Source organism: Corvus brachyrhynchos, unplaced genomic scaffold, assembly GCF_000691975.1.
Source record: "Corvus brachyrhynchos isolate BGI_N302 unplaced genomic scaffold, ASM69197v1 scaffold26, whole genome shotgun sequence".
NCBI lineage: Eukaryota > Metazoa > Chordata > Aves > Passeriformes > Corvidae > Corvus > Corvus brachyrhynchos.
In genome coordinates this window covers 3,995,513-4,009,183 of record NW_008239324.1, presented here as the reverse complement: position 1 = coordinate 4,009,183, position 13,671 = coordinate 3,995,513, and the positions used below count along the sequence as shown (strand labels likewise).

Here is a 13,671-nt window from a genome sequence, read left to right as displayed (position 1 = left end):
TGGTTGGTAAGAAAGAGCATTTCCAGAACCAAAGTGAACAACTAACTGAAGGAGGATGGACACAGTCCTCCAAAACAGCCACTGTCTTGCCCATAGCTTTTCCACAGTGAGAGATTTCAGAGGGACATTTTTGTACTTATCAAACACAAGAATATTTCTCCTTTTCTCTCTATTAGGCCCAGCAGCCCTGCTGCCAGGCAGTCTGTCCCAGTGGTTTTTCCTTCCATCTTCTTCCCACTTTCTTTCATTTTTCTCCCATTTTTGTCACACAAACACGAGCTTTTCAGTCCCATCTATGCCCTTGTTGCTCTTTGACTCCTAACTTCTCTGATCCCCATTTTTTTAATGATCTCCTAAGGCCCTTAGTAAAATATATTCAGTTGTCTTAATTTATTCCTCCCACAATCATTTACTGGCTAGCAAGGATTGCAGGCTACTTTTGTCTGAGCTTGCTGGGACTGCTAACTTACAGGAGAGAATGTGGTGACATCTCTACACTTAAATGAATAAAAGACCAAAGGATCAGATTCTTGGATTTTTATTTCTTTCCAGCTAAAATTAGTGATGAGTGTTTTGCTTTTCTTTCCTGAGCTCTCTCTCAAAGTACTTCAGCTGCTCCCAGATGACATGGGAGAGCACTCAGTAGTATTAATATTTACATATAATTAATCTACAGATAATTATAATATTTATTAATGCAAAACAAACGGTACTTATTTACACATATTTCCAGATAAGTGATGCTTACAATATTGCTAAGTTTTGTAACCACAAGTTTCATGAAAAAACAGTCTTTGGACTTAGGCCTTTTTCTCTTGCCCAGATCATATGAATGATTTACAGTTAAAGGTTGGTTGGGTAAAATGTCTTCCTTGCTGCTTTCATCCCATTAAAGCTCTTTCTCTCTCTTTTTTTTTTTTTTTTTTTTTTTAATTCTTAGTTTCAATAGCATGGAATTCCAAGAGAATTCCAACAGAGGCCAGCATAGTGTCTGTTCTCTTTCAATAGAACTGGATTTGGTGATATTCTGTTTTTGAATTTGATAGTCCCAGTCCAGCTAAATATGGCTGTTTATATGGGTTTTATCTAACTAAAATTAGGCAGTGGTGAGCACCTTTTATTTGAAAAATATCCCATTACCCCCTTAATCCTAACCATATCTCTGAGCATTTTGAAGACAATGGGAGTTCAGAATACTTGGCTTAATACCTGCATTATCTCACCAAAAGTTAATGAGTTGTTAATTGAATGAAGAACATTGAAGGTCAAATTACTTCAGAAAAACTACATTTATTTACTAACAGTTTTCAAATTCTAATTGTTCAGAAAAAGAGTCTCATCTGTAAACTGGGTAGCTGGAAAACCTTCAATGCATCTTTGTAATGGCTTTGTTGTTGTTTATTGAGAGGGACTAATTAACTTTGATTATTGCACTAATATTATGGCACTTTGACAGTCCCTCAGATTTATGACTCTGGGAAAATAAACAAATGAAATGCAGGTGCTGGAGCAGAAAGAATAAGTTATTACTGAACTTTAATTACTTGGAGTGTGTAACCAGGAGAGAATTAGTTGATGAATTACAAGATGCTTAAAATTTACATCAAATTGTAAGCAATCTTGAGGAAAACAAACACAAAAACCCGCCCCAAAATCAGTTACTGAAAACAAAGAGACAAAGATTAATTTGATTGATTTGCTTCTAATATTAAAATATTGATGTAAAATATTAATTTTTAGCTTATAGGTGTAACTACAGGAAGTTGTTAATTGAAAATTCTTTCCTAAAAATGAAAGAGTTTAAAAAACTATTAACAACCTCTGCATATGATTCAGATGAATTCTTAATATGTAGCTGCAACTGTTCTGCTAGAAGGAACTTAAAAGCGTGCACAGAATTTTGTCTCCTCTGTTCCTAGGGAAAGCAAAATTATTGAAAGGAAATTGATTTATTTTTCAATTTGGAATCAATTTAAAGAAAAATACAGCTGATTAGGTTGCAGCCTTACAAAGCCTCGTGTTGATGGTATTCAGGTAGTATTTTCAGTAGGAATAGTGCTACCTACTTGTTTTATGTTTTCCTGTAAATCTTTGAGATTAAGTCTCTGAGCTGCACTATAAATACAATGTTCCTCCAGTAACATGAGGGGTAGAAATTTGATAAATATGTTCCTACTCTTCAGCTGCGTTCCCAAACCTCTTTTAATTTGCATGAAATACGCTCTTATAACAAAAAAAACCCCAAACCATTGCCAAATTGAGTTCTAGTGTGTTTACCTGTCCTAAGTGTGGAGTTTTACTACTGTGGTGTAATATAACTGGTATTTCTATTAAAACATGTATATTACCAAAAGCACTGTGTACCCCAAGCTGACTTTTCTGTGGGACAGTATCCTTTAGTACTCAAGGTTTAGATGTTGTTTCCTTTTCCATTCTTCATTCATGCAAAAGAGTTCCACATACTTTGCTAGAAGAGAAAATAATTAAAAGTGTGCAACAAAATTTTGGTACAATTATCTAATTGATGGTCTGTATTAACTAGAACCTGCAGCATATATGGAAAAAACTGTAATTCTTAAAAACCCAACCACCTCTTCTGCCAAACCACAACAAAACAAACCAAACCCAAATAAAACCTAGTGTAATGCAGCATTTGAAAATAAAGTACACACTACATAAAACAACAGTACTAAGGAAAACCACCCAGCTCGTTCCCTTAGTGAGTCTGTTTGTGACATCCCTGTCTGGAATGCCACAGACTGAGTGTCTGCAGAAACACAGCTCTGCTCTGGGCCTGTTGTACTGTGAAATAAGTTGTTAGGCAAAAAATGCAGTTTCAATTTGCTTGTAGTGAAAGCTGAAAATCAAGTTTATAAAGACAAAATGGGACGGCTAAATGGCTTGGGAAAATCCAATTGTTTAGATTTAGAGATAAAGCAGGAATAATGTGAGAAAATAAGATTTTTTTCAGATTAGCTGCCATTATGTTTAAAAAGCAAATGCAAACTGATCTTAACTGGTTGTTGTAGACAAATTTAGAGAACTTTGTTTGTAACAATTTATGCCTGAAGAGCTGTTTTATAGGGAGTTTGAGCCATTTGAGTAGGGATTACCCATATAAAGTTGCTAATTACTTTGGTTAACTGACATTTGTTTTCAACCTTCAGTATTCCAGTTATTTTCTTTCTAGACTACAGTAGAATTTTGCTAATATTGCCAATAAAGGGTAATTGCCTTGTGTAAAGCATTGTGACAAGTTTTAGTGTGACTGGTCTGGCTGGTCTATCAAATATAATTTTTATGGAGGGGTATGGTTGATTGTATTGGTGCAATCTAATGTTTATACACATGCATATATATAGACAGGGAAAGGAAGAGAAAGTATGTAAAGGCAGCAGATAAAAAGAGAGATCAGTATAGCTTTACATTTGATATCTTGAAAATGAGTGTTCATGCACGATGACGTTCAATATCAATTTAAAACTGTTTGATAATTTCTTGCTCGGAAAAGAGGAAATTAGAATTCTAGAGTTATGATTCATTTTAATCAGAAAGAAATTGTCAAACATAAATCTCTCCTTGAGTAGTGAAAAGGCCTGAAAGCAGCCAAGAAAAATATCAATACTTTGCAAAGGAGGAATGATTGTTCCAATTCGTGGCTTAATTGACTTTGAGGCTTAATGAAAAACACTACAGTGCTGTTTGTACACACAGTTGCTCTGACGAACGCGGAAATCTATGCTCCAGGAAGAGAGGCTAGGTAATTTATTTTACATTATTATTGATATAATTTTCTAATTGAGTATGAGCAGAATGTTTGGATAAGACTGCGTAGCTCCAGATGTTAGTGGTATTCTCAAGAAAATACTTAAGAATATGAATGAATAAAATATTTCATAAATCACAGCTTTTCTTGCCAAGAAGCTCTCATTTATTTATTCCTGTCAAATAGTCTTTGAAGTAGATATTAAAAGATAAATTGTAAGTTTAATATTTCATAAAAAGTATAATGTTTCTTTGGTAATTATTCCTCAGTGTTAAACCTACAGCTACATTAAAGGTTAGATTAAATTGTAAAAAGAACATTTGAGTTTGCTTTTTAAGTAGAGACTTACAAGGTAGAGATGTGACAAGAGAAGAGAAAAGCTATGAAGAAAACCAACCAAACAAACGTGACTCCTTGCTGTATTCCTTTCCCCTGAAGTATTCTTCACCAAAGGAGTGATTTATATTCTTGCTGATTAAGTAACTGAATGAAATTAAAACCTGATTAGTGAGTCTTTGTATTCCAATTGTGATCTTATAAAGTGCAGAAAGACAAGAAGCAATCTGGGCACATTTACCAGACCATGGGCTGCAGTTTTCATGTGGTCATTGTGTGTGTTTCCCCCTTGAGGAAGGGGCACTGTTTTCCTGTGTAGTGTTTTGTCTCCACTGCTGTCCTTGATTTAGAATTTTTTGTAAACCTCCTCATGGTTAGTGACAGGTTTTCATTTATGGGAAAAGCTGAAGACTGCCTAGAAGATGGTTTTGGAGATGTAGTAAATACTGACTGAAGCCACAGTCTGTTAGTACAGAATCAAAGGGTTTCAAAGTGGTGCTAAATAAAAGCTCTTAAAAATAATCTTCAAAATAGGAAGTATTTCAGAACATCGTACAAGTAAAGCACACACATTTCTGTGAGAATATTACTTCCAATATTCTGTTACTATTTTGTAATAAAAAATTGTCTTGTTTCAAAGCAAGATATCCTAAACTATGTCTTGCTGGCTCACAGGCCATCACAGTGTAATATACAATTAGAAAAGCCTGCAATATATGGACATATTTCATTTTCCAATGCATAAGCCATGCCCATGCTGAGCAATGAAGTTAGAAGTAGTTATCCAAACCTTGCTGGGGGGAAAAGGCCTTGCAGGAAGGGGCAGTATCTTGTATTAAATGAATTGGTAATGCAATAAAAAAAAAATCTGCATCAACTTGTCTCACTTGCAGCTGTGAACACTCCAACTAAAGAATTATTGCTTCTGCTGACTATAAGGTTTTTTTTGATTCTTAAAGATGTGATCCAGATTTTTCTGAAATGAAGGGATCTTTTAATTAACTAATTGCAATGCAATCAGACCTTATGTTACTCGTGGAGAACTGACAGTATAAACATTAACCAGTCCTGGTACTAGTAACAACTCATTGGGACCAGATTTTGGCCATAATGTTTAAGGATTCAGTAAGTTTCTGTGAGTAATCTGCTCAGTTGAGAAACCTTTAAGAGAGTGATGTGTGCTGCAAAGCTATTTTCCAAATACAGATGCTTAAAGATCCCCCCCCATGAAGTTAAAAACATGGAACAGTATAATCAACATTTACACGGATGGATTGTTGAGGTATTTTTTTTTTTTTGTACACCATAAACATATGGCATGAATTTGATTTCATTACAGATGCTGAGAAAAGGGAAAGGCAAATATTTATATTACATTCATGTTTTACAGTAAAAACACTGTTCAGTTTGTTTATACAGTTCCACTGTTACAGTTTTTATGGTTAGTAATGAAACTGCTGTAAAACAGAGTCTGAATTATATAGCAGATGTGTAAAGCCTCCAACTTTCAGGGCTGGGCATCCTCCTGAATACTGATACCAGTTACTCAGAGAGTTGATGTACTGCCTACAGCTGACCTGTTTCAGACTTACATCTTAACTGCAGTTAGCTCTGCCCTGGTACTGTATGGATACATACAACTGATAGAGTTTTATTATTTACTATGACAAAGCAACTAGCCAGAGAGGGCAGCATGCCCAGCACCTCACAGGGTGCACTGGCTGCTGCTGCTGCTGCAGGAACAGGGTTTATTTCCACTGGGGAGATGCTGCTTTTAACAGCTTTCAACCCCCAAACCTGAGATAACCCTTAGACCTTGACTCTTGCCCAAATCCAAGAGCAAACCCTAAATCCTCTTGCAGCCCAAACCTGTCAGCACCCAGGTGTGTATGAATTCATAACGCTGTACACAGCTGATAGAAACTGAGCACTCCCATAGCTATGAGGTTGTAAGGTTTCTAACATAGTAAGACAATTTCCCATGATTTCCTTCAGTAAAGAATTGTCTTTTGAGTTGACTAAATTACTTCTACTCTCATAATTCTCTTCACCTTCCAATATCTGTTACAAGTGTCTTAAAAAAAGTTTCTAAAATGTAACTTTGAAAGAAGTCACAGTATTTTACTATTCCTTAATTTTTTTTCCTCCAGTCAGCAGAATTTTATACATAGAAATGTTGAAGTGATCTTTTTTGGTAATTTGTTTCTTTAGCACAGCCCTGCTGTTCTTAATCTGGAAATGTGAGGCACAAAATCCCTACCATGCCTAAAGCTTTATAATAATACTACTTAAATGCAGTTTGAGCTTTTTAACAAAAAAAAAAAATTTAAGACCCCTCCCCCCAAGACAGTAACAGACCTCAGGATAACCCCTTTTAAAACTGCACTTCATGCTTGGTCTTCAATTAAAAGTCACTAGGAGACACTGTGTACTCAACTATATCACCAACCTGTCTGGGGATGTCTGTCTTTATAAAAAAGGAGACTTTGTACATTGGCTTCAGTGTAGCTTACAGGATGCAAAGTTTGGGCTTTCTCTGATAATTTATATATTTAGTGCAACTTGGGTTTGGTCTTTCCCTGAACCTTTCTCTCTCTGAATGTGTTTTATAAAACTATTTAAAGTTGCTGATGTTGAAAACTTATTTACTATAGTCCAGATAGATGTGTTCTTACACAGAGTGAGTTCTGCTGTCACTGGATTTCTAGTTGTCAGTTCTGGGAGAGGAGGAATTAAAGTGTCTGGATATATATTCTTTTTTAAACCATCTTCACAATTAATCTGATTGTAACATAAGCTTGTAATATATTCCATTAATGAAGAAGACAAGCTTAGCTTATGGTAAATACAGTACTAAGTGTTTATAGTGCATTTCATATTTTACATGATTCCCTTTATAATTCTGCTTATCTTTTCATTCTAATTCCCTAAAGGATGTATAAAAGAACCCCTAAAGAGAGTAATTACTGCTCTATTCCTTAACCAAGGCTCCTTTTGCAAAACGAAATCTGAGCAGCTTTTTAAAGAAGGCAGTTTTAAATAAAAATGCAAATAAGCTGCTTTGTAACCACATTAATTACCCACCTAGCCTCTTATTACCGTGTTTGTATTGTTTGCAAACACTATTTACAGTCGTGTGGAAATTACCATTGCTGGGCTGGAGGAGCTGCTGGTGGTGGGTTGTGCTTTGGAACCAATTAGAGTGAACCCTGTGTGCAGCGAGGCTCGGGGGAGCAGGAATAGCCTTGCACTGTCAAACCACGGCATTAACTGGGCTGCACAGGCACTGCCTTGTAATTATAGCACTGCTCCTCTTCTGCCTCTGCAATGAGTTTCATTCTCTGCATTTTAAAACTAAACAGGCAGTGGTGTATCTTGCGAATGATTTAATGTGCACTCTGATTATTTTTTTTTGGTGGAAGTCGTGGTGAAATCTGGTGGGTCATTTTTGTCCCCAGATTTGTTGCTTTAATTTTATAAAAAGTAAACAAAAGCCTCATGCTTATGTTCAGGATCTTACACATTTTCATGTAATTAGGTTTTCATATGAAACCCCCAACTTTATTAGTTTATTTCATTATCAGAAGTGAACAGGATGGAGTATCTGTTGGTATTGCAAGCAGTGTGTTAGTGGGCAATAATTGTAGCTCTTCCAACGTTTTGTAGAAACAGAATGCTTCATAACAAAACTGAGTCTTGCTTGTTAAGTGCAGTGCACACTTGTTGCTAACCTGGTGTGTGTTGTGTTCTTGTCTTGGTTTTCTCTGTCACCATTGTGAAATGGGCCTTTACCCTAAGAATTGCCCAGAAATTAAAACAAAACCAAAGAGGTGACTCAGCATTCGTGGTTTTAGACTTATGGATGTTTCCACATCCCAAAGAATTTGATTTGATGGGTCATAGAGTCTGCAATGTGAAGAATCAGTTCTTTAAGATTTGTTTTCATAGGCTTGTAACCAGTCTGACAATAGGGTAAATGAATCTTTTGAAGTACAGAAATATATTTTGTTTGAGCTCAGTGCAGGGAAGGAAAGGTAGAGAGATTTTCTTCCTACTTGTGGATCTGCAGTGCTGTGAGAGTGTGATAATGTTTAAAGGATACTTGACGATAAACCCAAAAATCTTAAGGTCCTACTGTAGCACTAAATATAGTAGAGCAGGAAAATAGTAACTCCAGGATGGTGTAGTACAACTGCAGAATTGTTATGCATTAAAAAGAAGGGAAAAAAGAATAAAAAGTGATTGCTGGATCACTTGAAGTTTTAACAGTGACAAGGGACTAATGTGAGGGCATCAAAAGAAGCACTGACTTGTTTCATGATATACAATAGCTTATAAAACTGAAGATAATTATCAGGCTTATATGACTGCAGAGCAGCATAAGTGACATAAAACAAGCATAGCTGGAGCTCAACAGAAATGTAGGAGATGTATTGAAAGCAGACTTGCTGAGTAGAGTGCTTAAAAAGTACTATTAATTTATGTGCTTGTCAATTATATCTGTAAATCTTTTATTACTATAAAGCACCATACTTTTTGTTGATTTACTGTCCTTTCTAATTTCTTCTCATCCTTTAATTCCCTTTTATCTTGATAATCACGTTTGGAGGTGGTGTGCTAAACTTTTTCTTTCCTGTATTTCATTTGAGGTCACTGAGACGGAGCATTAACTTCAACAAGAAACTTTGCTTATCAAATAAAAATATGGAATTAATACAGCAAAATGAATATTTGGGGTAGTTTTCATTACTTTGTTTTTACTGGAGCCAGGCAAAATAAGCTTTGAACCAACTTTCCAGTCAGTGGGCAGAACTGAAGAGACTTTAGGCTCTTTGACATCAGAGAACCCTTGAGAGTAGGTGGGAAAGAAAGTACAAGACCCAGTTCAGGGAAAATTTCGGTCTGCACTTGTGTTCTGCTTTGGGTGTTGAGACTTCTCACTGAATTGTTACTCTGCTGTGTAGAAGGACCTGCTCACTGCCTGTAGCTGCAAAACAGGACATCATGAGATCTGAATTGGTGGTGACCCTCTCTGTGATGTTTATAGCTTGTGTGGTCAGGGAGCTTTAACATTTTCCTCAATTATACCAGCTTATAAGTTTTAGGAACTGCTCACTAATATAGTCATGTTTAACATGCTATGGTTACAAACAAAGACATGAATGTATGTGCTCATTTCTAATTAATTTGTGTAATTATGTTTTATAATCTAGGTGTTTGCAAAGCAGAACATAGTACACCCCATTTACTGTGTGCTGTAGCTAATAAAAAATAATAGAATGAAATAAATCTTGAAACTAACTTTAATTGTAAGTATAGATTAGTTGTAAATTGTATCTTTGTTATGTTTATTTTTAATTCTGCAGTGTTGCAGGTTTGTAGAACATCCCAATTAGTGTAGTTATTCTCAGTAATGATGAGTTAATTGCTGTAAATGCTGAATGTTATTTCTGTGACAATTTAAATACAGTACTGAGATACTTTTTTAAAATGTAGGACTACAAATAAAGGGAAAAAGGAAATGGTGGCAGTAATGAGACTAGTTAGTTTGATGAAGTTTTTTTCAGCATTCAAAGTGATAATCTAGATAAGATGATTAAAAATACATGAAGAAGAAAGAAATATAACAATTAAGAATAAAATCTTGGCATCTCAGCTAATACCATTATAAATACGGACACAAATAAGGCAAACCTGTGTACTTCACTGTGCACTTAACTATTAATTAAGAACATTTGATTGAGTTCATCTGAAACTGATTTCTGTTCTTGCAATGCTGTTTTTCTCTTGCCAAAGCCTCTCTGGCTGCACAGCTCCTCTCGTGCACATTGGTAGCCCTCCATGTGAGCAGTGCTTCTCTGCTATCTAAGGCAGTAAGTGTTGTCAGGTTTGTTTTTGTGAATATGTTTAAAGAGTAGAAAATGCCTCTAGCTCAAAAGAGGAGTGTTTTCCCTTCTGATGAAGAGTAGTAAATTCTCCCACTTGGAAAGCTGTGTAGTATACCTGTGAGAAATGAGCTGATCCACGATGTTTCCTTGAGCATGCATGCTGTAAGAGATATTAATAGCTTCCTTCAGCAGTGTCCCACTTAGAGGAACTTTGAAATGAAATATTTCATTCTGTCCTGGTTAAATTAACCTTACATTTTCCTATGAAATGGCATGACTACCTAGAGAAAATTTGAAGTGTACTATGTACATTCACACTGCAGGGGGGAAAATGGTATCCAGGGTAGTATTTATGCATTAAATATTTACTTTTCAATTCAGGATTGGTTGTCTCTCAGTGGAGTGCAGATTTGGTAATGGAAACCGGTGCCATGTACGTCTTTGTTTGATGACCTTCTTAAATAATCAGAGAAATCTTAAAACTCCTTAAGACAGTTGTTGTGACGTAAGTGATAAGCTGGATTTTTACATTCAAAAGACTTTATAAAGCATCAGCAGAAATCTGTTCCTCTAATTTCTAAGAGTGGTGCAGTAAGGAAAAAGCTCTTCCACTGCTTTGGGGGAGTTTTTGGAGCCTTCTCCCACACCAGGAATTCACTGAGGGAATAAGGCTGAGAACAACAATGCACAAACCTGAAAGTCCCAGACATTCAGGTTCATCTGTTTGGTCCTGTTATGACAGAAATCATTACAAGTTTGATAGATTTATTTATAAAGACTTGCTTCAATATTTAAAGTACATCTATTCCAACATTCCTCATTTCAAGCTCGGCTGTGGATCAAGATGAAAGAAAAATTAAATTGTATATTGAAGAGCTGTTAATTGAACTGCACTGCATTTAGCAAGGGAGCATCAGCTTCAGGCAGTCAATACTACAGAGAATTTTTAATGTACTGTATCACTAGATTGTCAGTTTGTATTGGAGAATGCAAACAGACTGCTTCGACTGATGATAAAGCCCTGGAAACTTTTAAGTTGTTGAGGGGAGAAAATGTTATTTTGCTTTGATATATTGTGACAAAGTTGTTGATGGAAGCAGGAACAACATTTTTTTAGGTGAATATTATTTGAGTATCAAATTCTGATTGCTGGGTATTCATTCTTTTAGTGGGTAAAGGCTGTGTGCTGATTTTTTCTTTATGGGAGAAAACCGAGTTCCACAGAACTCTTGGACTCGCACAAATGGTACTTTACAATTTGAGCAGCTCTGAAAGTCTCATTTAAAAATAGTTCTCTCCAGATATAATTCTAAAAAATAGCATATCAAAAAGCTTTAGAAATGCTTTAGAAAAATGTTATCTCTTTTTCCTAAGGCAGTGTTAATTTCTTTTGTAGTTAATCTTTTGTGCTGGAATTTAGTACATTTATAGTTAAAGATTCTTTTTAACAGCTAAATTATTTAAGCACGTCTTCTGGGGTAACATGGTCTGTTTGGTGTTAAGTATGAAATACTTTTTATTTCATTTTCTTCACTGATAAAAAGGAAATAACTAGAGGCATTTGTAGAACCAGAACAGATTTAGGACTATGGTGTTAGATTAAAGATGTACTATTCTAAGACATAGCTTGTTATAGTTGTCATACTTTGGGATAAAATTCTTCCTTTTGGTGTTCCTTACAGGGCTTAAAGTTCACCTTCAGAAAAAAACAAAGCAAGTCTGAAACTTGTGAATAATTTTTAGGTGTCAGTCTGTGGTCTTTTCCATAAATATGGTAGGTCTCAAGTAAGTGGTAAAGCTCAAAAATGCCATACATTGCTGGTGCATTGTCTTCTCTTGGAGCAGAAAGGTTTTCCATAGAAGTTAGGCTAAGTCTGGTTCATCTCTTGTGCCTCTATGGCATCTGAGGAGACTGGGAATGGTTTTTTTTTTTTCCAACACTCAAATATTATGTAGTAGAAGAGAGTTTCCATTTGTATAAAGGAAGAGTCTTCATTAGTATGAAATCATGAATGGCTTCAAAAGGCCTCATTTCCCCATGGTACTGAAGTCTCACCAAACTGGTGAAAATCAAGTGACTCCAAAACCAAAACAGAAGAGCAAAATCAACTCTCTGTAAGTACCTGAGTTTGCTTCATTGGTCTGGGGTTCTACAGCAGAGAAACTGTAGAGCTTTCTGCAGAGCTGGCAGCTGTTTGGGGAGGTCAGAGATATTTAAACAGATTTCATCCTGTAGCTCCTCACCCTGGTAGGCTGATGTTGCTGAAGTCAGAATGGACATTGCTTACATGCTTGTCAACTTACTGTTGCATTTCCCAAATTTTTCTAGTGGTTTCCCACTTAATAAAGTCTTGGAATATTTCTTTCAATGTGAAAAATTGCAAGAAGGGAGATACTGCATGTTCTGAACACCCTGTTATTTTGCTTTAGATATCAAAAAGTTAGGGTCCAGATCAAAGGTGTGTATTTGATTTAAAGAGTATCCTGTAAATATTTCAACTTAGCCTGGTGTGCTACTAACTATATTTTTTAGAAAGATTGTAAGTACTGAAATACTACACTTAAAAGCTGTATACCCCCCTCCCCCCAAATTAATATCAGAAGGTATAATTTTAATAGTCAAAATGATTGTATGCAATTCAAGTTAAAATCATTGTGTTGTATGAATATTACTTTGAATATTTGCTTGAAACAGTAATGTATGGCAACATATTCAGTGACTTTGCTACACTTGTCTGAGACAGTGTTTGACAACCTGAATACACGTGGTAATGTTCAAGAACCCTTTACATGACAGCTTGACAATCAGAATAATTAAGAGAATTGTCCAAAGCTCTGGTAAATGCTGTTAATCAGAGGTCAGCTTGAAATCATGCAGAAATAAGCTGAAATTCTTCAATTTTATTTTTATGTAGGAAAATCCTGTGTTGTCTGTGTATTGGGCAGCTGTCTGATATGAGGGCCTGATTCTGAGAGCCACTGTAACAGATTTAGTGTAGGATACACGGATAAATCCATTAATGTAGCTGGAAATTTACAAAAAAAATGTAATTGAGATGACCAGCAACACGAGGTCTCCACAATGTGCTCTGTTTTATTGTTGGAAGAATGGAAACTTTCTTTCTGTGGAGCAAGGCTAGGTTGGGTGGCTCTCCTGTGACTCTAAGGTAGTTAAAGTTTAAATGTTAATAGGCTTCAAGAAGATGTGCATGCATGTTTTCTTTTTCTTTTTTTTTTTTATTAGACTACCAGTTAATTTGTGAAAACTCCTCATCTCCAGGCAATCTGATTAAAAAAATGGTATGTTTCCTGTTTCTTTATGCACTGTGTAGCTGCATGAGGCAATATCTTTAAAATGTAAAAAAGCCTACAAAATGCACAGTCTGATAACAACAACAAATCTAATCTAAAGTGACAACTGGGAGACTTTCCCAGACGTTTTTCTCTTTAATGTAACATGACTTTAAATTGATGCAGCCCCACAGTGATTGAAAAACTCTCAGAGCTTGTCTCCCATGATTAGATTTCTGATCTGTACAACTTAATTTTTTAACTCGGTGAATCTCACTTCTGCGAATGAGCAGTTTGTCTCCGTTTTAAGAGGTTGAGTCTCATGGAGGCAGAAGCAATGCAACAGTAATACTGTGGAAAGTCATATTACTGCTGGTGATCCTGGTCAGC

At 35.7% G+C, this 13,671-nt stretch overlaps 1 protein-coding gene across 1 annotated transcript in view; it reads left to right on the top strand.

The window, feature by feature from the left end:
- Positions 1–13,671, top strand: part of WWOX (WW domain containing oxidoreductase) — a 113,532-nt gene that overhangs the window by 23,770 nt on the left and 76,091 nt on the right. The gene's annotated exons all lie outside the window — the stretch shown is intronic.